The sequence below is a fragment of the Lissotriton helveticus genome, chromosome 9 (assembly GCF_964261635.1).
Source record: "Lissotriton helveticus chromosome 9, aLisHel1.1, whole genome shotgun sequence".
Lineage (NCBI taxonomy): Eukaryota > Metazoa > Chordata > Amphibia > Caudata > Salamandridae > Lissotriton > Lissotriton helveticus.
This window is the reverse complement of record NC_136070.1, coordinates 689,109,897-689,121,086: the sequence shown is the minus strand read 5'-3', so window position 1 is coordinate 689,121,086 and position 11,190 is coordinate 689,109,897.

The window sequence follows — 11,190 nt, the reverse complement described above, 5'->3', positions numbered from 1 at the left end:
TAAACAAACAGAAAGCACAATCATGCCGCTTTTGGTTAGTTTATAGCTGCTGCATTCATTTTTAGACATAACAACATCACTTAGTTCTTCGATTATTGTTGCAACATACGCAAATTAGTTTCCCACGTGTTCTTGTGTGTGCATTCTATTCTATGTTGATTAATTTTCAAAACCACTCAATTAGTTCATGTTACTGTTATGAGAAAGTGACTTCATGAGGTGTATACAAAATTTTGGTTTTCCACCTCACTCCATCAGATGCAACAGAACTCTCTTTTGGCGATGCAAAAAAATAGATAGTGAAAACTGGAAAAAGTCTTGATTGTTTTTAATCAATCAATCAGGGATTTATAAAGTTCGGCAAATCACATGTAAGGGCCTAAAGAGGCTGGAGTAGCTAACTGCCTCATGGCTATGTGTTCATTCAAACAGCCAGGTCTTGAGTCCTTTCCTGAATTCCCGGAACGATGGGGTGATCCTGAGGTGCAGGGGAAGGTAGTTCCAAGCTTTGGTCACCATGTGTGAGAAGGAGTGTCGTTCACTGTTGCTTCGGCGGATCTCGGTCTGCGAGGAAGAGGGAGGCAGATCGTAGGTGTCTGGTTGATTGGTGGAAGGGAGTGCGTTTGTTGATGTATGATGGCTTTGTATGCGTGGATGAACATCTTGACTTGACCTCATTCCTGAATCGGGAGCCAGTGCAACTTCTTGAGGTGAGGTGTGATGTAGGCCCATCTGAGGAGGTGGAGGATATGTTTTGTATTGTCTGTAGTCTCTTCAGGAGCTGTGAGGTGATTCCTATGTAGAAGTGTGTTCCCATAGTCCAGCCTGCTGGTGACGAAGGCCTCTGTGACGGTCTTTCTGATGTTGACTGGGTGCCATGTCAAGGTCTTGTGGAAGCAGGCAAACGAGATTGCGTTTATCTGTTTCCTCATTGATTGCTTGCTGTGCAATAAGTTGCAACTTATATTTTGAGCAATCTTTTTCTTTTGAAGGGGTGGGAGTACGCTGTTTTATCTTCAGGGTGTTGGTAATTGTCCCCAGAGTAGAACCCTTTGATAATTTAAGCACTAGCACAGACTGTAGCTACTTAAAACCTCTTTTGCTAAGGAGTGATGTCTAGGGTCACCTATGTGTCTTGAAAGTTTGAATGAGGTAATTCTTATTGTGTAAACTGAGACATATACTCCAAATTTATATTAGTGTAGTATATAGAATTAGATCCTTATGGCAGCTACCATAGTATATGGTGCTAGACCCTTATTGTTTAGCTAAATCAAAGAATGATGAGGAAGAGGAAGTGATAATATCCGTCACACGACTAACGGTTTGCATAATTTCCACAGACCACTGACCTTGTCATTCTGTAGAGGGGCACGAGTTGCACACAGCATTGATGAGAATTGTTCCTTTGGTGAATATCTCTCTTGTAGCAGAACATATGTTATCGGGGTGGGGAGTACATATTCTATGATCCTAATTCCTCTATTAGTAATACTGATATTTATGGTGTGACTCAATTGAGAATGAGTCAACATCATGCTGCTTATTTTAACTCCGAAGTGACTGCATGAGATGGGGGTTGGAAACTCTCAGCAGCAATTACTCCTTATGATACCAGAACTGCTGCTGGTTAGTGAGAGTACAAGAGAGCATTGGGATAAAGCATGAAGGTCATCAGTGCTGTGGGTCCTCTAAGGATATCATTGAGCAAAGCCAAGCGGTGTAGCTCTGCACATGTTCCACATTACTGCTGCTGATTCGAGATGAGTTCAGAATGTTAGTTATATCTAGTACACATTTCTGTGCATGTAAGAATGTAACACTTGTGTGAGGTTGGAGGACATTTTTGTGGCGGGCGAACTCCTGCTCAACATCAAGTGGGGGAGATATCAACACCCTCACTGGGGAATCCAGAGCTCAGCACTGGGTATCCAGAAGCATCTTCTGGGCATACCATGCTTTCTATCCCATACTAATCTTTGAATTCCTATTTCTGTATGTGCAAAGATTTACTTCTGCCATTTCTTGTCTTGCCTAAATTGCGTGAAAATCCAGATCCATGTTTTCCTTAAAGAGGTGTCATTTCTAACCTTTCAAGTGCAGTATCCTTTTAAAGGTGTCTTTCCTATGTTGCTTAGAGCTATGACGTTTCAGGCAGTGTGTGCATCTAAATAGCTTTTGGTGTTATTAATTAGATATTGCTATCATCAGTGTAAAAAAACAATTCAGAAAATGGTTGTGTCAGTTAGGTCACAGCTTATTGAGTTTTAGGAAAACCAACTTGAAAAGAATGTTATCTATATCAAAGATACGCGTTGTTAAGGAAAACTGTGCAAGTTAAGCAAGTTGTTTAGACAATTCAGGCTGAAATCAGGACTGGAAAACGATCTCTCTTTTAGGATACATTTGTTAGGTTAAGATGCTGATCCAAGAGTTAAAAGTCAATCTTTTTAGACTGAGCTCTTTTGTAAAATCATAAGAAAGGACATCTGCTTTTGATATGTTATCTTCTTTTAATTTCACCCCTTGTTCCTTTTTTTTTTAGGTGAACTGCTGTCCGGTAACAACTTCATTGACGCCCTTTGCCTACCTCGACCCAGGCAGAGGGTTGATGCTTCGCTCAGTTGAAATGAATCAAGAATGTCGCTGCGGACCATGAATTTCCACCAACCCCGTCAGGAAAACATCTGTCTTGCAGGAAAGGAGAGAAAGGGAGAGAGAAAAGGGTGATGATCATCATCCGTCTAACTTTCCGCGTCCCAGGATCACACATTTTGGACTTCCTACCTGGATCTTATTTCAAGGACTGTGTAATATATTTGCTTTTTAAATATGGAGTGTTGGAGCGGGTCTGGACTTTTGACCTGATCTTCCAATGCAAATTGGATGAATTATGTTCATTTGGACCTGTTACACTAAGGACCTTCAGCGAATAGATCTTCCATAATCGTGTCTGAAGCCCTACATTCGTTGGGAGCAAGTGTAGACCAGGGAGTGTTGCACTGTTCCACTTGTTGGACTATTTTCTTCAACTTCTACACATAGAAAGACTTGTCAGGCAAGGAATTCTTTTTAGGACAATCAACAAATTAACACGTTTCAAACTTGGCTTTTTTGTTTTATATAAAGGTCCATGTTTTATATCATTCAATTATATTCTTTGTTGCTGACGTTTTGTCTGTTGGTTGTATCAGTGTAAAAGCGCTAAAACAAAAATCTAGTTTTGGCCCTTTAATGTAAATAGGCATTTTCATCTACCTGATCTTTACAAAGTATCAAACGCATTATGGTCTACTTGCAAAGACACCTTCTGATTTAGTTCAGCCCCATAAGTCATCCTCCATAGTATTTTTTTATTAAAAAAACAAAACTACTGCTCAACTAAGGTTTGTTCATATTTGTATCTTTTATTTTTATATGTATAGGTCACTCCATTATGGTGCTGAGAGAGAAATGACACCTGTTCTCCATTTTATTTTTTAGTGGGATGTACACTTCAATTTACAGGCTGTAAATGGCTTGAGATGATTCCTGTTAGATCTTTTTCATGTACATTGTTAATTACTTCAGTGGAGGATGATATACTTCACTTAACTCTGTATCATAATATCCTGCAAGCCATGAGCCGGTCTGAATACACTGAAGAGTCCAGATCTGTTTTTAATTCTATAGAGCCCTGCATCTCTCAGCACTTCAACTCTTGACACTACATAGCATAGTTACTCAGAATTCTCAGCAGTCAGTGACATGCCACGCACATTTACCTTATGGAATGCTCTCAGGGCCATGGCGAATGAGGCAGAAACGGATTTCTTCCTGCACTTCCTAACCAAAGAAATAGCAATGTCTGGAATAACCATGACTTGCATGTCTTAGCTCGGAAGATGCAGGTTTCAAAAGAAATTATCAGGTGTCTGAAGAAACTCAGTCTGATCCATGTGAAAGTATCGGTAATTATTGCCCATATGTAGAGCGTGTGGCCTTTTGTAGGTGCTCTTTAGGTATTTGTTCAGTGAGCATCATTGCTGTTCTAAGCCAGGCGGCAATAAAAAGAGAAGTGTCACAAGGAGGAAGAGTAACTCACTATCCCCATAGAACTCCCTCAATGCAAATACATCTCCAGTCCTCTCGAACAGGATCTGATCCATAGGTATCAGTCTTCTACAACCACAGACTCCATGACCTGCCATAAGAATGTTCACAGGAAGTAGTAAATAAAAAACAATAGGGGTCATGTGGAGCTTGTTGGGACAGGCGAACTTCGATAAATGAACTTTTCTCCCACCCTATCAAGCTCAGGATTGCCATACTTCATTTGAAGGTGAAGGAATAGCAGTTGGCTTTCAGTGAGGAATTTGCTGCTAGCTCTGCCGGCTGACAGTCGAGGCCGCGAATGATCTGCCACAGGGTCACAACCTTTGACGCATCGGTAGGTCCATACTGCTTAGGACAGCCCTCTCAACCTATATTTGCCGTCTTTGGGCATGCCATGGAGGCATGGCAGTGTGCAGCAGGTGAAAAACAGGTTTGACTCTTCGACTCACCTTAGCAACAAAACACGTGCAAACTATCAGCAAAGAACGAGCAGCTCATGACCTCAGCTCCTACTGAGTTCAATAGTGAGGGGCCTTCCAATCTGGTTATATAACATCTTCTAATGAGAGCAACCCTTAATGCACTCAGCACAGTCTTTCCTTAGTGGGCATATGGGTTAAACATGAATATTGTATGGATAAGTACATTTTCCCTTAGTACAGCTGTGATTCATACTAATAGTTGGGCACAATAATCTTAGTTTCATATATGTATATTGTCTAATATAGTCAGACTAATTCAAGTTGGTTGCGTGAATAAGTCAGACTGATATTTTGGCTTAAATTCCATATACATTCAGAATCGTAACAACTTTATATTTTGGAATCAATCCAATGCATTGGGATAAACCTTTCAAACTAAAATTGGCTAGTTAATATGTCCAGTTACCAAAAATAAATTTAGAAACTGAGAGAACTCTTCCACCCTGTGTATAAAATAATTTTGTTACATGTTTATTTGTTTAAACAGTTTATGCTCTAGGTCGGGGAAAAGTCATTTAAGCTATGTAAAACAGGCATCGTTTTATTTATGTAAGATTCTACCAATATCCAGAAACATTTTATGCCCATAATTTAGCAAATTATTTTCTGATTTCAATAAATATTTCATACCATTTTGTGAAATGCAGCCACTGTGAAAAAACTATTCATGCCAAAAGGTTATTTTAACTTTATTCTATTTTAAGGGAAAAAAATACACCGATAAGTCTGCATTCCGCATTCAGAAATATTTTATTAGAATATCTGGGAGCAAATTCGAGACTATTTCCTGATGACATTTTGTCAAAAGCCCTGCTATTTTTTAAAAGATAATTGGTGCCTGGTATTTCTTAAAACGGTATCCAGTTTGCATATGTATCACATGTTTGTGTTGAGACAAGTAGATCCTCTTTAAAGGACATACATTAAGACGGAACCATTATCTAGAATCACATGCTGTTATTCGTGAAGAATTACATGGTATTTGTACAAAGATATTATTTTGAAGTTATCATATTTTTCATATCTGCCAATATACACCACAATATTTTGGGACAAATTTCTTCTTTATGCAAAAATGTTTCTTCCTGATATTTAAGAGGACATCTGTCCACTTTGTACATAATTATATTTTCGTGTAAATCACATTTTTCACACAAATATGTAATTCTAATATTTTGGATCAAATATACTCTGTTTGCAAAAGAGTTTCATGTGTGGCAATAAATATGAAATGTATCTTCTTTTCAGAACAGTTCTGATATGTTGTGCATGTGTTCATGTTTGCATTGCTATTCTATGCTTATAATTGCAGGGGAATTACCATATGCATAAATAAGGTACTGTTCAGTCTGATATTTTGGTTACTTTAGTCCTATTTGTGTTGCGGGTCACTTAGTGATGGAAGTTTTGTCTAGGCAGTTAGCTGTTTTAATACACTTATGCAAAAACACAAACTCAGAACCTGTCATTGCTCTGTGTAGAGACACGCAAACTCTGGGTGAGAATAAAATATATGTATATGTATTTCAACATAATGCAATGAAATAGTTCTTCTGATACCCCGGTTTCCCAAGAAACATTATCAAATGAAAACATTAAAACCAATTAGATTAAAACATAGTTTGCTCCGTAACCTAAAAATAATGTTCAACAGTTGAATTATTTGGGTATAGTGGTTATACGTCCTCCTGTTATGAAATAAAATGAAATGAAATAGAGATTTTGTAAAGCGCATCTATGCCGATGTGTCTTAGCGCTGGAGCTGTCATAGCCTGAGCAGAGGGGGTAGACTGAGGTTAGGAATTGGGCGTGAACAACCGAGTTTTCCGCGCCTTCCTGAACAGTTGGCTGTTGGTTTGGCATCTCAGGTTGAGTGGCAGAATATTCCACAGTTTAGGGGCCAGATGGAAGAAGCTTCTTTTACCGAACTTTACGGTCTTCACCCTGGGAATGACCAACAAAGAGGCAGTCGATGATCGGAGACTGCGTTGTGGGATGTGCCATATGATTCGATTGTTGAAGTATGCAGTTCCTGTCCCATTAAGGGTCTTGTGGACAATGCACAAGGACTTAAATTGTACCCTCGCCTGGACCGGCAACCAGTGCAGCTCTCGGAACCCTTTGGACACTGACCTCAATTTGTATATTTTAAGTAACAGTCGTGCTGCTGCATTTTGAAGTGATTGAATTTTCCGTATGCCCCTTAATTTGCACCTAAATAAAGGGCATTACAGTAGTCAATCCTTGATAGCATAAGGGTCACAATTACTGTTTTCCTTAGATCCATAAGGATAAACGGTTGGATTTTTCTTATAGTCCTCAGTTCAGTGATTTTTCCAAAATGTAGCACATCTGTTTTATCGGTGTTTAATTTCAAGCAGTTGTCGCGCATCCAACTGATTATGTGGACCATACAGTTGTTAAATTCTTTTGCCATGTCACTAGGATTTGATGATAATGACACCACTATTTGTGTGTCATTTGCATAACAGACAGCGGTGAAACCGTGGGAGCGTACGAGTTTAGCAAGAGGGGCACCATAACCATTGAACAGGGCTGGGGATAACGAAGATCCCTGGGGCAGTTCGCATGACGGGCATTAGGATGTGATTTGTGTCCCCCCATCATAACAGTTTGTTTTCTGTTTGCTAAAAATGATCTTAATATCTTGGAGGCTGCACCTGTGATTCCCATTTTGGATCGGCGCCGAATAAGCACTTGATGGTTTACCGTGTTGAATGCGGCTGAGAGGTCTAACAAGATAAGTATTGCCTTCCCTCCTCCATCCAACTGAATGCGAATCTCCTTGGTGGCTACAATGTGGGCTGACTCCAGGCTGTGTAGAGGCCGAAATCCATATTGTTCCGGGTCCATTTTATCATTTGACTCCAATCAGTCAAGTAAATATTCGTTGAGTCCTTTTTCCAAAATTTTAAAAGGAAACGGCAAACAGGAAATTGGCTGATAATTTTTTACCTTAGAGGGTTAAATGTTTTTTCAAGGTGGCCGTACCAGTGATTTTTTCCAGATGCTTGGGAAAGATCCGGCATTTAAAATATTATTTAGAAGAGGTACTAAGTGGCCAGCTATGGTACTTGGTACCAAGTGGAGAACCATATCCGGGCAGGGGTCCAAGGCGGAGGCAAACATCCATTACAACGCAACTAAAACAACGCACTACCATTACAACGAAACTTTTAGAATGCAGGATCCATTACAACGCATGCCATTACAACGCAGCTGCTATTACAACGCATGCCATTACAACGTAAGTATGGGTAAGTATTTAATTAAATTGTAACCCCTACCCCATCCAACACTTACCCTACTATTACACCCCCCTGGAGTTAGAATAGTAATTTTAACCCCTACACTATCCAACACTTACCCTACTATTACACCCCCCTAGAGTTAGAATAGTAATTTTAACCCCTACACTATAATTCCCATTAATTAAAAAAATATATATACTTACCCATACTTACGTTGTAATGGCATGCATTGTAATAGCAGCTGCGTTGTAATTGCATGCGTTGTAATGGATCCTGCGTTGTAAAAGTTTCGTTGTAATGGTATGCGTTGTGAATGTATGCGTTGTAACGTCATACATCCAATGGGGATCTTGACTTGGTAGACAAGATAAGTTTATCCACTCCCTTGGGCGTGAGGCGGTTGAAATAGTCTAGGTGAGCTTGCGTAGTCGCTTTGCCATTCTCCAGGTCACCAATTACGTCTAGGCTATCCGCAGTGTGAGAAGTTGGCCTGGCATATGCCGTCCACTATTCTAGTGGGCACCTTGCACCAGTCCAAACGACCTCTTATTGATGGTAGGTTAAAGACAACCTTATAGAAAGCTATCCTAGTGGTAGCTGTGGAGAGCAGCCTTCAGACTAAGTCTTGAAAGAATGTAAAGCAGCTTGTTTTACCAGTCTATAATCTCATGAAATGATCAAATGAAAGGAGAACCACACCAGGTATATATATAAAATATATGTATTTATTCTAAACACATCCCTCTAGTCTCTTTATGAGGCTAGAGGCAAAAGTACATTCAGTAAACTTATTTAGCACACAGTAAATTAGCACAATATATGATTAGCCCTAGGGACGTCACAAACCATATACTAAGAAAGTGGTATAAGAACCACGACTGACATAGATACAAGGCCTAGAGCCTTCAGAACCGCTGGGGCCACCAGGAACCACCCAAGATAGTGACACAGGGGACCCACGGGGGACGCGTGCAGTGTCTAAACACAGCCGTGAATCACCATTAACTTCTATGGGGAAAGTCGCGGTTGGAAAATTACAGATTTAAGACACTTAGAAGAGGACTAGGAACAAACCCCTTTAGAACTAGGAGGTTCTAGATTCATCACCCAGGGGAGTACCAGAGTACTCAATTTACCTCACCCAGGGAAGCCGGGTGCATAGGTGTCTTTTCGTGTCGGGTTTCGTCGTCGATTTCAATGGAGAGTTGCTGCAAAGTGCTGCTGGCGTCCAGGTAAAAAGTGTCCGGGTGGATCGAAGGGTGGATCGTAGATATGAAGAACCTGAAAGCAGAGGTGAGAGAGTCTGGGTCACTAGCCAGTGAACAGGAAGGCGAGGAGAAGATTCCAACCAATGGCGGGTGATTTCAGGTGAAGAAGGTGAAGCTTGACTCTTCAGCCACGAGGACCAGGAGGTGTCGTTGATGACCAGGTGCTGGATTCGAGCTGCCCCACAAAGGATGTTGAGTGCTGTGGTGTCGGTATCTAGATTGGACCCAACAAGCCTTGGCAACAGCAACCCACACAGAAAACAAAGATTGGCTTTGGTTCAGACCAGCAAGGTCTAAGGGACTCACCCTTTGGAGGGGAGACAGGGCACATCTGGAGCAACCAGGAAAGACCAAGAAACAGAAGAGTTACCTTCATGGGGACCCACCAGTTGACGGACCAGGGATTGCAAAGGAGCCTCAAGCAGGAATGCTAGAAGCGAGCCCATGGAACACTCGTGGAGTGTAGGCCCACCATCTACAGTGCAAATAGTGCTGGGGGCTCGGACTATAAGTAGCCCAATGCACAACTTCAGGAAAGATGGGGAAGTTCATGCACTAGCAAATGTGCACGGTGTCCAGGGGTTCCGGTTCCACATCACCCGTGAGGGCTGCGGGTCTCAGCTTTGCTGGGATCTTGTGTCAGTCTCAGAGAACTCTGGAAGTCTGGGTCATGTATCGCAAATCCATCAGGATCCGGTGGGAGCCTTGGAAATGCAGACCAGCAAGATGCTTCTTTGGTGCCTGTTTGAACAGGGAAGTCACTCCTTGACCCCAAGGGAGATTCTTCCATCTTCTAGTCGAAATAGAATGTCGAAGTTCCAGGATATATGTTGAAGAGTTTCGGTCAGGTATAATGTAAAGTCCTAAGGACTGGGTTCCTACACTCATACTAAGTTTAGGGATGGACTTTCTCTAGGGTCCCACCTATGGGAGGACCCAAGGTGGGGGTGGTTACACCCCTTTCCCTTTGTCCAGTTTCATGCCAGAGCAGGGGCTGAGTGCCCCTGCAACCAGTTCGAACTGGGGTATGCACAGGGACACCAAGTGTGCCCCCAGCACTGTCTGAAAAGCATTCTATGAATGCACCCACCCAGCCCCAATACACTAAAGCCTGTCTGGGAGGTGGTTACACCTCCCTGTGACAGGCAACCTATTGTCGAGGCCTCCCCTGCCGGAGTTTCATCCAGCAGCAGGAGGTCAGACCCGTGTCTGTGGCTGTGGCATCCATTTTGTGATGCCAGGGCTCTTTTAGACTACTACCGTTTAAATAAATGTGCACATGTCTTCTCCCTCTAGAAGGGTGGAATTCTACCTCTGCCGCCAGGACTGGCGGGGGGGGGGGCAGGATTCCAAAGTGTTTGACACCAAACACGACATGTTTCCATGCAGCCATTCCAAAGATAGCATTTACCACGAGGTAATAATGCACTTAAGAGTATATGGTCTGGGTGCATCACAGAACAGCCTCAGAGAATAGATTCCGAAAGCTGCAGATGGTCTCCGCTCATGCTTGGGCACCGTCTCACACAAAACCAAGCACTCTGCCTTCAGGATTGATAAGGACTGACTTATAGGTTTATATGTGTCAGTGATATACGGTAGATATCTTAGTAAGGGGTGTATGCATGCACCACCTTACCCAGACCTGTGGTGCCATTTTGGAAGGCTTCCCAGGGGTGGCATAATACATGCTTCAGCCCCTGGTAGGCCTCTGGGGTACCTATGCCCTTAGTACCTAAGGTACCATATACTGGTGTGCACGGTGTCCAGGGGTTCCGGTTCCACATCACCCGTGAGAGCTGCGGGTCTCAGCTTTGCTGGGATCTTGTGTCAGCCTCAGAGAAGTCTGGAAGTCTGGGTCCTGTGTCGCAAATCCATCAGGATCCGGTGGGAGCCTTGGAAATGCAGACCGGCAAGATGCTTCTTTGGTGCCTGTTTGAACAGGGGAGTCACTCCATGACCCCAAGGGAGATTCTTCCATCTTCTAGTCGAAATATAATGTCGAAGTTCCAGGATATATGTTGAAGAGTTTCGGTCAGGTATAATCTAAAGTCCTAAGGACTGGGTTCCTAC